Raw genomic sequence first — 12,774 nt, 5'->3', positions numbered from 1 at the left:
CGCTGAAAATCTACTGCCGGGTTTTCTCCGGGTCGATCCGGAGCCATGTAGGGACAGAACCTTCTACCCTGTCCGCTAAGGGAGGATTTAAGTCGGGAAAGCAAGCGTTTATAAGCGCCTGCTTTGTGCTTCTCTACAGGAAACAAATAGTGCTTTTTGTCTATGGAAGTGCAAGTTACAATTACCGGCTTTTCCAAAAGTCCTAGTTCAATGTTATAAACCCTATTAATATTAGCTAGCATTTATAGGGCTCTTTCAGATTGGCAAAATGCTTTACATGTTAATTCATCACAACAATTCAATAAATCTACCCATTTTACTAAAGAGGAAATTGATTAAGTGATTACGTAGCAGATGTCTGAGGCGAAATTCGAACTCTGGTCTTCCTGATGCCAATTCTTGCGTTTTATCTTCTTCTGTTCCTACAGTAAATACATAAGTGACAACTAATGAAAGATTAACTAGCCAAAAATAGTGGATACAGTGCTTGACTTGAAGTGAAGAAGATCTGAGTTCAATCATCCCTAGGACCACCCCTGTAAGGCACTGAGCAAGTCACTTACCTATCTCAGCCTCAGTTTCTTAATCGTTAAAATGGGGATAACTGCAATACTGCATTGGGTTGTTGTGAGAATAAAATAATAACTAGCGTTTATATAGCCCTTAAACCATAATTTTGCAAATATCTCATTTGGTCTTCACAACAATCATAGAAGGTAGTACTGTTATTAACTTCAACTTACAGATGGGGAAATTAAGGCTGACATAGTGTATAACTCATGGCAAGTAAATTATCCTATCAATAATTGTCTGAGGGGAAATTGACTCCAGATCGGATCTACCCACTGCACTAGCTAGCTGCTTCGCAGCTAGAGGCTAACCTTAAAATACTATGTAATCGCTAGTTATCACTCTTGTTAAAAACAAAGGGATCTAGCAGTTGCTTTGAATTCTATCCCACCCATCCTCTTCCCTGCACTGCCCTCCTGCCCCTTCAGATTTGGTTCCCTTCTTCTGCTCTTTGTTGGGATCCTCCCCGCAACCGAGTGGCCGTCTCCTCTGGATACATCCAGCGGTCACCACAGCCCACAGAAGCTTGAAAGGCACGGCCTGGCATGCTCCGCGGCAGCCAGCACTTGTGTAGGTCATTCAGAAGCTTTCTGCGCTAAAGGAATTCTGGGGTTGGGCTGCTTATAACCAATCAGGAAGGAGTGCCAGGGAGAATTTGGCCAGCAGTGCGGAGGCTGGTTTATCCTAAAGGTTCTTCTGTTCATTTCACTCCTCCCTCTTCTTGTTCTCCTTTGGGGGGGATCGGGAAAATTTTGCCGATAAGTGCAGCTGCATCTGGCAGCTGATGAAGTAACTGCAAGAAAGCTTTGGAAGTCCAGGTTTCGCTCTCCATTCGCCTGCTTGCTCAAGCGGTAAATGCTGCCACAAGCAGCTTGTTGGACCCGTCCTCATTTGGGGTTTCTGGCGCAGAATACAGCACAGAGGCCCAGGGTTTGGTAAAAGAACTCCTCGTTAAATTCGGAAGTGCAAAAATAAAGGCAATTGAGGTTACGTGAGTCGGACAAAAACTATGTAGCCTCATTTCCCCTGGTTCCCAGGCTCTGGGACATTATATTCTGAGGAATAAATGATTCTTCATGAATATTAACATAATATTACAAGCAAAAAACGTTGCAGGATTCCGAGTTTGGAAGACTAGTATGCAGAACAGATGTTCCTAAGTCTTTTTTGCAATAACAGCTAGCAGTCACATAGCACTTTAAGGTTTGCAAATATCTTACCCTCACAACAACCCTGCCAGGTAACTGCTGTTATTCTTTCCTCCCTTTTCACATATAGGGAAATTGAGGAAAACATGTTAAGTAAGTTGTCCTGGGACAAAAATATACTAAACTTGTGAGACTATCAAGTGATGAGGGATAGATACCTAAATGAAATTAGGGTTTAATTAAGGTCTAATGGCAGGTTCGGGGTACAGGGAGTCAAATAGAGCTCCCCTGCAACCCCTTTGGATTCAGTGCAAGGTTACTGAGTTAAATAAGTCTAGTCGCAGAGTAAGAGTCCCCAATAAAGGAATTTATTGGCCCAAAAAGTTAGATTGATAAAAGAGGTTTATTATGGAGTTTGGAAGTAAGGTTAAAGTATAGTTAAGGAAATAGATGAAGGTAGAGATAAGAAGGGCACTCGACACAAGATCCTGATATGGCTAGTATGTTTGGGACCTCTGCAAAGAGGAGGTTAGGGGTTATAATGGAAGATTTAGCTAGAGAGGCCTGTGGGTGTACTTCCAAGTTGGCTCAGGTCTAGATCTTCTATTGGAATTCAAAGAGACCAGGATTTATGAATCAAAAGGTAATTACATTAACTAGGAGGGGTTGGAATCAGAAAAAATGGAATCTTGAAGGGACCACACCCGCATCATCAAGTATGATTGTTATTTTTATTTTACAGCTGAGGAAACTGAGGCAAATAGGTTAGATGACTTACCCAGGGACTAGTAGTGTCTAAATAAGTGTCTAAGGCTGGATTTGTTCTTAGATCTCTGTGACTCCAGGGCTTTATCTTCTGGGCTACCAGTGGAATGTAAACTCCTTGAGTGCTGGGACTAGTAGATTGAGAAGGGGGGGGTCATCAGTGCCTGGAATTTACATCATTGAACAAATGCTTGTTGAATGACAAATACCTCCAGCCTTAGAGATAATGAATTTAAAATGTCAGATGACATACAGGTTTTCAGATGTAGCTGATGTGGGGATTCGTTTGGCTGAACTGTTTGTAATGAAATTTTTATTTTTTCAACTTTTTTATTATTATTATTCAGTGGAAGGATGAATTAAAGTGTGTTCAAGAAAACTGCACCTGAGTTCTAATTCTGAATTAGTGCCTAATTCTGAAAAGTGCATTTTTAACAGATACAAGCCACTTTCTTTACTTATCATGACATCTAATGCCTATTGGTTTGGTGGAAGCAGCCTCTTCACATGGAGAATGTTTAGGAACTTGTGTCTGAGAAAATGGTGTAAAGGAAGTGCCTTGGAGACTGGGACATGCATAGACATTCTGTAACTGATCTGCTAACCAAATGTTCAAAACGAAATTCATTAAATGGCCATGAAGAGATCCAAAAAGATGTCAACTTCAGCCTGTGTGCAAACTCAGCCTCCCTACCTGCTTCATATCATGCAGCCTCTGCATCTTTGGAATTAAGAAAGGCATGGGAGAAGTAACAAGCATTTATTAAACACCTACTACATCCCAGGCAATGTGCTAAGTATTTTGCAAAAATATCATGTCATTTGATTATCAGAACAACTCTATGAAGTAAGTGCTATAATAAAAATGTTTATATGGGCAGCTAGGAAGTGCAATGGATAGAGTACCTGCTCTGGAGTCAGGAAGACCTGAACTCAAATCCAGCCTCAGACACTTACTTGCTGTATGATCCTGGGCAATATGCTAAATCCTGCTTGCCTCAGGTTTCTTCATTTGTAAAATGAGTCCTGTCTGAACAACATTTTATAATGCTTACTATATGCCAGGAACTGTGCTAAGTGCTTACAATTATCTCATTTGATTCTCAGACTAACTCTGGGAGGTAGATGCTTTTATTGTCTTCATTTTATAGATGAGGAAAATGGGACAGACAGAGGTTATGTGAAAAGTCATATAGCTATTGTCAGAGATACATAACTACTGATATCTGCAAGCAGGTTTGAACTCTGGTTGTCCTAACTTCATCTCTAGCATTCTATCAACTGTATCACCCCATTGCCTCTATAACAGATGAGGAAAAAGCATTTCATAATATTAAAAGGTGATTTTATCAGTATATGGAACTGATGAGAGTTGTAGGGCACTGAGAAGTCAATTGGCTTGCCCAAAGTCATACCGCTAGCACATATCACAAGCAAGACTTGAACTCAAGTCTTTCTGCTCTACAGCCTGAACTCACAACTTCCTTCCTCATCAGCCTAGGCCAATAGTTAATTATATAATACTGTATAATGCATAAACAAGATTAAATTTATACATATAATACAACACTTCACTGAATTCAAGCAAAATAATAATTTGTGCCAGAATACTGATTTGTCTCTTGATATTTGTATCATACTTATCAGCTGGAAAAGAAGTGGGGAAAGCACTGGACATAAGGAAACTTAAAGCCAGGAATCAAAAAGAAAAAAAAAAAAAAAAAAAAAGGAATAAACGGACACTTCCATAGATAGAGGAAGATTTTCTCCAAGAATTAGTACTAGTTTATTTAATGTTTTTGTAGATGACTGCCTTCAATGAGGTCCTACTCTAATGTCTCATTCGTGCATAAATATAATAATAGTATGTTCTTGAAGACTTCCCTAGCAGAAAGCAGTATCTGCCCTGTCATACTCATTTGAAAAGCCCTCAAACATAGGCCCTGAAGGAAATTGCTAAATCTTGTTTTAGAACCAACTTAGCTCAATTGAGAGGCTCCTTACTAGAAAGGTTTCAGAGTGATGAATTTTTTAGGTACTGTAAGTCATGAAGACTAATAGGGTTTGAAATGTATTGGTGGAAGGAATACCTAGCACTTCCCCAGTGAAATCACCCATTCATAAAATATGAATGCTCTTCAGAGGATCACAGATTTGTAGATGAAAGATCTTAGAAGATATCTAATTCAATGATGTCATTTTCAGATTAAGAATTAGGCCCAAAAAGAATTGCCCAAAGTTACCTAGGTGGCAAATATGAGATTTAAGCTTGGGCCATGTTGACTGACACCAAACCCAGTGCTCTTTTCAGTTATTATTATTATATATAGGATAGCATGGTAACCAGAGAACCAGTCTCAGAATCTGGAAGTCCTGGGTTCAGGTTCAGCCCCCAAATAAATACTAGCTATGTGACCTTGGGCAAGTCACTTAATTTCTTATTACTTAGGCAACATTCTAAAACTTTAAACTGCAGAATAGGTACAAATCTGCATTAGTAGAGGGCTTTTCTTCACAAAGAATTAGCAATACCACCAAATTGCAGGTCTGGTCCCCTACAGAGAAATCATTGTGGGATTCATTTTATCCAAAGAGGCCTCAGTCTAGATGTATGTATTCTTAGCTATCACTACTGGATTAGTAGAAAAAAGAAATATTTATCATTTGCAAATTAAATGATAGCACCATAAAATTAAATTTCAGATAAATCTGAATCGAAAAAAAAAATCAGTACTGGAGACAGAGCTTGAGTACTTGTGTAATGTTTAACATGAGAAGAATCATGTTTTAAATTAATAATACTTTGCATTTAGTCTAGCTTATTAAATATTTAACAATGGTATATCCTTCAATTAGCTAAAATGCCTTCTCATACCCCCTCTGGTGTTTTTTGTTTGTTTGTTTATTTGTTTGTTTTTCTGAGGCAATTGGGGCTAAATGACTTGTCTAGGATCACACAGCTAGGAAGTGTTAAGTGTCTGAGGCAGATTTGAACTCAGGTATTCCTGACCCTGAAGGGCTGGTGCTCTGTCCACTGCACCACTTAGCTGCCCTCCCCACCATGAAGTTTATATACATTTTTCCCACGTAGAAAATAGATGATTAGAACAAAATATTCTATTTTATGTTTGTATAAACATTTTGAATCTGATTACTATTTCAATAGTAGTTAACAGCGTGTATGTAATTTAAAAAAAAAAATCTTTTTTTCTGATAACAATTCTACTCTAGGCTACTCTATGGACATTTAGCTTTGTGGAGCTAGAGAAGTGGGAGGTATAAAGTAGATTTGATTTAAATCATTTAATTTAAATTAAACCAGATTTAATTTTAAAAGTGCTTCCACAAAGTGCATCCTACTTTGTTTTTAATTCATTCTTCAAAACAGTACAATGAATATAATTTTTATTGTTTAAAAGATATGTCAGGGAGCAGCTAGGTGGCACAATGGATAGAGCACCAACCCTGAAGTCAGGAGGACCAAAATTCAAATCTGGCCTTAGACACTTAACACTTCCTGGCTGTATGACCCTGGGCAAGTCACTTACCCCTAATTACCTCAGGGGGGAAAAAAGATATGGCAGACTCCATTCTAACACAACAAGCCTCATTTCTCTGACTCAATTATATGATACTTTACTGCTCTTTCAAGAGTGGCCATCAACTTCTACTGTCTAGGAATTCTCAAGGAATTAAATAAATAAAACAGGTTTTATTTACAAAGAAAAAAAAAATCATGGGAAGGAAGGACTTGTGCCTAAGACCATAAAAAGTTCAGAGTTTTTTGTTTTTTGTTTTTTTTTTCATTTTTCCAATAGGACTCATCTTTTTGGCCCACTCTGAAAGAAGCATACTGTCCCTGTTACTCAAGACTGCCCCTAAGTGGATCTGTAACAGAATTCATGTTAGATACTTGCCATTAAGATTTAGCCTTCCATTATTCAAAGATAATTTCATCTCATAGTTCCTCAATACTGAGGTTTTTCTTTTACTTATTCATTACCAACTTTTTCACAGCAGTGACTTCCCTTCCCTCATTGAGTACCTTCCCTCAAGTGATTATTTTAAATCTATCTTGAATATAACTAATTGTACAGTAGTTTGCATATTGCCTTCCTTATTAGACAGTGAACTTCTTGAAAGCAGGGATTACCTTTTACTTTTGTCTGTATCTTTTTTTTCCCCCTGAGGCAATTGGGGTTAAGTGACTTGCCCAGGGTCATACTGCTAGGAAGTGTTAAGTGTCTGAGATCACATTTGAACTCAAGTCTTCCTGACTTCAGGGCTGGTGCTCTATCCACTGAGTCACCTAGCTGCCCCATATTCTCTGTTATCTTGAGCAACTTCACACAGTACCTGGCACATAGAAGGTGCTTAATAAATGTTTATTGATTGACTGACTCAGTCTTTTTCCTAGAATAGGGTTCCAAATCTTGTCACAAGAGACTAACTTGTGGTTACTTTTCCTGCAGGGTTGGGGTTGTCTTCAGTCTATGTATTCTTTCTTCTGCAGATGTTAATTCGCAAACGTTCCTATTCTTTAGAAGGAAAGTAGACACCAAGCAAAAGAATCAAGGAAGGCCGGGTGAGAGTGCCAGTTTTTCACACTAGAGCTGGAATGGTTCCAGGCTATTTACCCTCTAGTCTTTAGCTTTAGGACCTCACAATTATAATCTACAAACAAAGGTTGCTAACTCTTCTAGTACTGGAGGAAAGTTTTTATTCTCCCTCCCTAAAAAAAATTCAAGTGGAATTAAGACAAATTAATCCTGTCAGTCTATTTCCTGGTGACTTCCTGTTCCATTGAATTAGTGCCTCCCACTTATTAAAAAAAAAAAAAAATCTGAATAGTATTCATATTCCCTTTCCCTTTGAATTTTCATTCTTTCCTTCCTTGGTGGCAAGTGGAGCACCCCATGTAAATTCATCTGGTACTTTTTAAGCCTCAAGAAAGCAAAGGAAATAAAGTTGGGAAATAGCAGAGCTATTCCCTACACAGGGGCTTGTAAGACACAAGTAGGGATTTTTATGCAATGGTTAAACTTCATCTGTACACTACACATAAAGATAGGAAACCTTCAGAATTTGTAGATTTCTTGTGATATTATTTGGAGTCTAAGAATCTGAGGTTGGATAGTGAGTGTTAACTTACTATCACTATGTAATAGATGTCATTACTATATTCCTCTGCCTCTGCTTTAGTAGATTCCTATGAATTATGGAGTTTGATCACTGCCATCAGTTCTCTAATCTTTCTTGTTAAAAAGAAATTGTTAGGTCCATTAAAACTGAAATTACAGAGAAACTCCTGTATCATAACCAACTCTTCTACAGAATTTGAACTGACCTTAGCATTCATCATTGAGAAAATTAGCTGCTGCTTCTTCTTCTTCTTCTTCTTCTTCTTCTTCTTCTTCTTCTTCTTCTTCTTCTTCTTCTTCTTCTTCTTCTTCTTCTTCTTCTTCTTCTTCTTCTTCTTCTTCTTCTTCTTCTTCTTCTTCTTCTTCTTTTTAACAAATGGGGATACTAAGGCTAAGAAAAGTCAAGTGACCTATCCAAGATACATCGAATAAACAAACATTTAGTAAACACCTACTATGTGTCAGAAATTGCAAATGAATGAAATGATTCCTGCTAATAATTAACTTACATTTTAATGGAGGAGATAACAAGTACATACAAAAATTCATATATAGAGAGGTATATAGATTATAGTATATTTATTAAAATGTAGAACATATAGATATAGGTACTAACATATTTCTATATCTAATCTATGTAGATATAAATATATAGTATATTTGTTAAAATGTATAATATATAAATATAAACATATTATATATCCATATCTATATTTTTAGATAAACAGGCAGTATATTATTTAAATATAAATAGATATAGATAGAATATCTATTAAGAAGAACATCTAAATATAGTTATTGTTATGTTTCCCTATCTATATCTTTATAGATATTTTGGATTTTAAGGCAAAATATTTGTTAAAATATAAAACAGATATAAATAATTATTGATATGTATCTATATCTAAATCTATATATGTAAAGATAAGCAATATGTTTATTAAAATATAGAACATATGGATAGATATTGATATCTATTTCATCTTGGAAATCAGAATTTGCTATAACCAAGACTTAATGTATTATTTTATTGGTTGTTTAAAACTTAAGGAAGTGATGAAGAGAAGGCTAACAATTCCTACCAAACTTAAAAGTATGTCTTGCATGCATTTGTACCCCTAGAAAGCCAATTGTTAAACATTTACTAGCAGACTTTTTTGGAATCCCTACACAAAAGCTGTGATCTGAATTGTAACTCAATAAAGAGAAATTAGAGAGGTAGTAGATGAATTTGAAGAAAGTAATGTCATGAACACCAGAAAAGGAAGTTTAATTAGGATGAGAAAATATACAAAAAGATCAGTTGCATCAGATAGGTGGAAAAGGATGAGGGCTGAGTAAAGACCATCATATTGTATATGTAAGCTGTATTAAGAGAGACTTGGAGTCTAGGAATTTAGTCCCACTATGCTCTGCCCTGACAAATGCTAACAAGGTGGTCAGAAAAAGTAATACAAGAACACCCTCAAGCTCTCTCTTCAGAATTTTAGAATGGATTGTATGACATGGGAGACATTGGAAGGATTGCCTAGCATGATGTGCCCTCATCAGAGAAAGTGTTGTGCTCTATGAGCAAAACAGAATTGAATTAGCTCAGAAGAAATACAAAATGAGTAAAGCTAGAGAAACCACCCCAAATGCTGTATGTGTCTGACTTGAGGCAGAACATTCCGAGCTTATATTGATCTGATTAGCCACAGTTGGACATACTAACATGACTTCAGCATAGTGAAGTCATTTTGGTTCTCTTTGAGAGGACAATAACCAACCAACCGTGGTCAGACAACATTTAATGCATTATATTTAGTTCTGGGAGGCACGTTTTATTTTATTTTATTTTTAATTTTATTGAAGCTTTTTATTTACAAAACTTATGTATGGGTAATTTTTCAATATTGAACCTTCTGTTCCAAATTTTCCCCTCTCCCCTACCCCCTCCCTAGATTGCAAGTAGTTCAACACATGTTAAATATGTTAAAAACATGTTAAATCCAATCTATGCATCCATATATCCTATCAAGAAGGAAAAAAAAAAACTGAGAAAGAAAATAAAATGCAAGCAAACAACAACAGAAAGAGTGAAAATGCTATGTTGTGGTCCACACTCAGTTCCCATAGTCCTTTCTTTGGGTGTAGATGGCTCTCTTCATCACTGAACAATTGGAACTGGTTTGAATCTTCTCATTGTTGAAGAGAGCCATGTCCATCAGAAGTGATCATAGTATAGTCTTGTTGTTGCTGTGCATAATGATCTGGGAGCCACATTTTAGGAGGAACATATTGATAAAGTGGAGAATTCCAGAAGAGGACAGGCAGATACTGAAAGTCCTTAGATTCCTGTCATATTGGGATTGACAGAAGAAAACAATGATGTTTAGATTGGGGAAAAGAAAACTTAGAGGTAACATGCTAGCTATTATATTATTCCAAGGCTTTTTCTGGGAAAGAGGAATAGAAAATAAAAGTTTCAAAGAGACAAAATTAAAGTTCATATGAGAATAAATTTCACAATATTTAGTGCTATTAAGTAAAGTAAAGGAATGCCTGGTGAACTGATTTAAAACAACAACAACAACTAGATTACAATTTCAATCAATGCACAAACATTTATTGTGCCAGACATTGCTTTCTACTATGCAAAGAACTAGGGATACAAGTACAAAGAAACAATAATGGGAGGATAATAAAAACGCATATAAGCATATATCCCCCAAATAGAAAATAAGTAATTTAGAAAGTTAAATACAAAGCAGTTTGAAGGGCAAGAGATTTGAGTAGATCAGGAAAGAATTACTGCAGAAAGTATTTGAGTGACATCTTGAATGAAGAGAGAGATTCCATTAGATGTAAATAATGATATAGTATATTCCAAATAGGAGAAATGTACCCTGTGCAAAAGCATGAAGATAAATGGTAGAGGAAAGATTTGTTTAGTTAAAGTATGAAAGGAGGAGTAATATACATACAGTGAGTCTGAAAAGATAGTTTGGAAATGAAGTTGTGAAGCCTTTAGTCTAGCTGAAGGCAATAGGGAAAAATTAATAGATGGGAAGAGTCAAATATTAGAGGGAGAATTGATGATTGAAGTTGTAGTATACTGGAGATTAGGATTAAGGGCTAATGTAGAGGTGTTGGTCTTGATGAGAAGTGCCACTAACATTGACTAGAGGAAAAGAGGAGAGAAAGAGCAATGATGACAAATGTTTGAGATGGAGAGAACTCTAGAAATAGAGGAACTCTATGATTTTCTCAGTAAAGTAAGAGAATAGAGAGAAAATAAGAGAGAAAAAGGAAGAAAAAAGAGGAGGAGAAGTTATGGGGGGCCTAAGAAAAGAAGGTTTGGAAAAGGTTTTGTAGGGAATGGATAGGGAATCGATTAGAAAAGAATAAAAAGGTTGTAGGTTAGGGTTCATTTTAAAGCCAGATAACTTGAATTTACTATGCTGCTTAGCACAATTGTATAATTTCTTCCAGGTGGCTTCAGAACAGGTGAGTAGGAATAATAGAAGCTAATAGTAGGAATAATTCAGAATTGATGTTTGATAAGGGATGAGAATTCAGAATAGTCAGAGGTAAATTGGCTAAATATAAGAGAGGAAAATGAAATCAAAGGAGTTATAGCCTGAGAAAGAACTGAAGAGTAGAGAGTCCAAATGAGGGGTAAGAATGTGTTTTAGAGGAGTAAGGCAAATGGAGAGATGGAAAATTATAGTCAGGTATAGTAATGGCAGATCAGTGGCGCAGTGAATAGAATTCTGGGCCTGGAATCAGGAAGACCCGAGTTCAATTGTAGCCTCAGATACTTAGAAACTGTGTAGCTCTGGACAAAATAGCACCTACATCTCAAGGGATGTAGTTGTTAGGAGGATCAAATCAATTATTTGTAATGTGCTTAGCATAGTACTTGATACATAATAGCCACTATACAAAATATTATCATTATTAATGTTAGAACAGGTTTTTTGCCAGTGTATACTGTTGAGTATATTGTAGAATGAATCGGGTTTTTTTTAGGTTACATTGCTACTAGAATGAATCCTTTTAAATGCTGAAATTCTCTGATGGTGTGACTAAATTGTTGTGACATGACTATTTTATTTTGTGTAATGACCATCATCCAACACCAGAGGTTGCTGTGGGTATCAACTAAGCTTTTTCCTTTCTGTCAGAATGTAAGATCTGCAAGCTATCAATTATCTTTTACTCCCTTAGGTCTGTTCCCTATCTAAGTAATGCTAGATTGTGATGTCTCCATTGAGGGGTTTGTGTATGTATGCCACAATCAAATCAATATTAGTCACTCCCCTTCAAGGTGTGATTCAGTAAATGATATTTACCAATATCATTACTTTAGAAAGCATTTAATCAAATGGTAAAAATAAAGAAAAGCATTTTTAATATTCAAATAGTAGCTATACATATCTTAAACTTTAATTTCCATTTGATTCACATGTTCCATCTATCACTAAGGGAAAATCATCTATGGAGTTGGTTTCTATTTCCTCACACCAAATCAAAGCCACCTGCTACAAGATCTGGGTCGCAAGATGGTAAAGAATCCAAATCTATTCATAAATGTTCCAGCTCCCAGTAAAAAGAGATGCATGTGGTTAATTCATAGCTAGTTTGGAGAATTCTGTAGAAAATTAGAGTCTCTCATAGTTATAACTATATAAGCAATCAGATAGTGATGCTGGCTCCAGAGTTTCTGGCACTGTCTCTCTCCCAAATTAAAAATCTCAATGGATTGTATTCTATCTCTGACTCTCTCCAGAACTGAAATTCAGTGCAGTTTTTTAAAAAGGAAGGAAGAAAGGAATGAGATAGGAAGAAAAAGAGAGGTGGGGAAGGAGGGAGGGAGGAAAGAGAAAGAAAAGAAAGAAGGAAAGAGGAAGGGAGGAGGATGATAGGAGGAGGAGGATAGAAGCTCCTGAAGGTATTCCCAAAGGAATCAATCACACCAATACCACAATTAAACACCCTCTAATAAATTTAATGTCCAAAGAGAAACAACCATACTCTCAAATACCCCGGATCCTTCTGAGTCTTTTCCCTTTACCTTCAAAGACTCCCTGTTTTTTGCTAAACCTCTAAGCACCAGAAATCTCAGCTAAATGGAGTCATGCTTTAAAGTCAACATGCTTCCTCAT

This window comes from Antechinus flavipes, chromosome 3 (genome assembly GCF_016432865.1).
Source record: "Antechinus flavipes isolate AdamAnt ecotype Samford, QLD, Australia chromosome 3, AdamAnt_v2, whole genome shotgun sequence".
NCBI classification, from domain to species: domain Eukaryota; kingdom Metazoa; phylum Chordata; class Mammalia; order Dasyuromorphia; family Dasyuridae; genus Antechinus; species Antechinus flavipes.
This window is presented reverse-complemented; position numbering follows the sequence as displayed.